Source organism: Barbus barbus (genome assembly GCF_936440315.1).
Source record: "Barbus barbus genome assembly, chromosome: 8".
In the NCBI taxonomy this organism is placed as follows: Eukaryota; Metazoa; Chordata; class Actinopteri; order Cypriniformes; family Cyprinidae; genus Barbus; species Barbus barbus.
The window spans coordinates 21915508-21919632 of NC_136736.1; positions in this window are offsets into that span (position 1 = coordinate 21915508).

The window sequence follows — 4125 nt, forward strand, 5'->3', positions numbered from 1 at the left end:
AGCTCTCTATGGCACATTCATTACAAAGAGCAAAGTAGCAAAGTAGTTATTTCAGATTTGTCACTGAATCATTCTTTTGAAATTTCAAAGGAATCTTCTGATATTCTTCAGACGAAGGTCATTCTTCTGATATTTTAATTATTGTTCAAGACTGATCCAGTTCTAAAAAACCTTCTAAATTATTTGTTCACAAATCAGATTGACTCTATTCTCAAATTTATTCCACTGACTCCATCTCCAGTTAACAGTCTACCACATTTAAATAACTAAATAAATAAAATCAGTATAAAAATGGAAAAGTTACTGGTAATTTTCTACCAGGGCATTATCTGTTAAGTTTACAGGCATTTCCTTTAACCCTAAAATACAAACTTCCTTCATATTAACACTGTACCTTGTGCCCTATTTTTACAGACTTTTCATAAACTGTAGAGGTGAACATTATGAGTGAATAATGACTTAAATATCAGTCTTTTTGTCACCACATAGGTGTAATAAAACATAGGTATAAAGAACAATTGGAATATAGCATATTAGGCCATGTGGACCACTTTAATTATATTTTTATGATGCCTATGGATCCATTTTTTTTAAGTTTCATGCTCTAGCCCCCATTAATAATATGAAAATGACATGACATGTGGCCAAGTATGGTAACCCATACTCGAATTTAGTGCTCTGCATTTATCCCATCCGAAGTGTGCACACACATACCTGGAGCAGTGGGCAGCTATTTATGCTGCGGTGCCCGGGGAGCAGTTGGGGTTCGGTGCCTTGCTCAAGAGCACCTCAGTCGTGGTATTGAGGGTGGAGAAAGTGTTTGTTATTCACCCCACCAACAATCCCTGCCGGTCCTGAGACTCGAACCCACAACCTTTGGGTAACGAGTCCGACTCTCTAACCATTAGTCCACGACTTCCACGTATTTATTCTTCAGTGCATACATTAAGGTTTCTTCTTTTGTTTTCCACAGAAGAATAAAATGGGGTTGGAATAATATCTATAAATGATTGATTGATTATTTATTTATTGAATAAACAATTCCATTAAATTATAATTATGTAATTATCCTACAAATAACTCAATGTACACATACTTTTGCCATTACAGATTTGTAGCTAGTTTTCTGTACATCTCCATATATTTTCTCTTTGTTCTCCAACTGCATGCATGCTGCATTTCCGTCAACCATGTGTCAGCACTGACCGGAAGAAATGAACTGTTAAGTGCTGTCTCAGCTAGAGCTCTGGCCAATCTCTCTGCCTTATTCATTCTCTGTTGGTGAAAGCAACAGTCTTTTGTGTTGCATAAATATTTTAAACCGACTGAAGCTGGGCACAAACAAAGCACCTTCCCTCTCTCTTCTGTCATTTAGTGAAGTTCAGTGTGTTTTGACAGGATAAATGATACCTGTTCTGGTTAAACAAAGAAATAACAGATTTATAGACAAATGGGTGTAGCTGAACTTCTGCTGTGCATTGTTCTGTCTGCGAGCATGAAGATGAGCTTGGCAGAGTGTGTTGGGGAGATCAGGTGCTGGATTCTCTTGCTGTTTGATGAGCTTTTCATGCTTAATTAGACTCACATTTCACACATCAAAATTCAGAACCTCCTTTTCTTAGTGGTTTGATGCTGATGCGTGTTTTGGTTTGCCATTGCCCATTAGTATGAGACTCCCTCGTGGCCCAGCAGGGAAACACATGCAAACCTGCTCGCTCTCACACACACATGCACACACATGCAAACACACACACACATGGTGTATAAAGGTGTAAGTTCGTAACAGGAACCCTTCTGGTCTCTGTTGATCTGTTTTGCGGAGAGTCTTAATTAGTTATGGGAGATTTACCCAGCATGGTTCTTTAAACACGTCTCTTTGGCCTCTCTTCTTCCTTGCAGTCTCAGTCTCCTTTACTTTCTTTTCTCTCGTGTTGCCCTGTGTTTGTTATGGAAGCCCTTTTCCACCACAGGATGAAAAAAGATAATAGCAACAATAGCAAAAATAAAAAGATGACAGCAACTTTTTTATCTCAAAATACATATTTCTGAGGGGTTTTTTTCCTCAGAATTGTAAGGAAAAAAAGGTAAGAATTGTGAGATAAAAATTTCTGAGATTAAACAGAGTTCTGAGAAGAATTATATAAGTATTATATCTTAGTTGCGAGAAAAACATCAGAATTGTGAGAGTAAGAGTCTTTTAATTTTTTTATTTTGTGCCTGAAATAAGCTTCCATAGTTTGTCTTTCTTTATGTCCAGATTATAGCATTCTACAGTATAGTACAGTTGCCTATTTTACCTTTGGAAAAAAATATTTTCTCTTGTACATGTTTACTGACTGTGAATTTACATTTATTAATATATTATAGTATAATGATCATTCTATACCTTGATTGTTTTATTAACCAGTTGGGGTGCCTAGTGTTAGCATGCTATTTTTTTCATTTCTTTGACCAGCTGGCGGGCTAATCTCTTATTTCATTACACGCATATTACAGTAAGTGTTTGGCCGTGTCTTAGATTTATTTTTCAGGAAGACCATGTTAATGATAATACAAATCCTGACTGGGCCCCGTTTCTAAAGTTAGGAGTGGTAAACACTCCTAGGTATCTGTGAATGAAAGAAGAGTTTTAAAATGTTTTACATAATATCTGGCTTTTTCTATCCCAGCATATTTTTAACATCACACGCCTTCCATCTGCAGCAGCACATGCACACTTTGTCAGTACACTGCATATTTTAATACGGATAGGGCTATTCTAATTATGAGCATGATCACATTAACATAATCACAGTATTCTGTTTGCATTAGCTTCACGTACTGCCTTAATCGCATTATGAGGAAAAATCTAAACTTGATGGCAGAATATAAAATAATTATTCTTAAAGAATTACTGTAATTTTCTTTTCCTTTCGCTATTTTTAGTCAGGTGTTATTATTCAGACATACTCCTTTTCTGCAAACTGACTAAATCATAATTTACCGTAATGAATTGAGTTTACTGACAATATGGTGAGTTAGTATACAGCAAATATATACCCAATACTACAGTTTACAGTAAATGTATAATGAAGGCATATTCAGCATTCCAAATACAAAAGATAGTGTATTAGGACACAACTTAAGGCACGGTGAAGACTGTCACCTTCAACCAAATTGTGGTAACACTTTGTACAAAGCAACCCAAAGAATTTAGGCTATAAAGGAAATAACATTGGTCTTATGCTGCCTTCACGTGCTATCGGAATTATAGTAAATATGAGCTTCCTAATCGGAAATTGTATGTGAACGGCCTCTCAAGTCGTATTTACTACTGGGAAATTGGGTAATAATTTTGATACCAGACTTTCCGAGTTGGGCGGGTCATAAACTTTAAACATGGAGGGGACACCCATTGGTGCTGTTATGCTGTTCTCACAACAACTACATCTTGTCGCTAAAGTAGTGCATTTATAGGCTAGATATGAACGATCATTCGAAGCATATTGTATGTTTTATAAGCAGTGAAATATTTGACCGAAATTCCAGAATTGTCAGCGCGGTGAATGTTTATGATTGTCAACCAATGGGATGCTACATTTTTTTTCTTTCCGACATTAAAGCACTTGAAGCTCGTACGTAATCACGAATTCATAAGTGGAAAATATAAAATTTCCGATAGCACGTGACCTTGTTATAGCCTATTCCACTCGATGTTTTATTAACAAGGTTCGGGAGGAGCACGATCAGATAATCAACTAATTTGGCACAGGTGCAACTCGTTTAGATAACCATGTGCAGCCTACCTACCTCTGTCCAATGACAGTTTTCCGTCAGTCATCCCTCCTCCACCCCTAATCTATTTTTATTAGGGATAGGGGGAGTTCTCTGGGCTCGGGCCATATTCTGGATCGGAGCCCTCCCCCGGTGTAGTGCCGAATTCTGACCCCCGCCAGATTATTACCCCCCTAGTATAGCTAGGTTTAGGGTTAGGTGTGGGGGAGGGGTTAGGATTAGGGGTGGGGTTAGGATTAGGCAATCAGGTAGCGATTTCAACGAGGGGGGTAATAATTTGGCAGGGAGTCGAAAATAGGCACAACACCGGGACAGCACGTCAAAATATGCTTAATATTTGCTATCAGATTA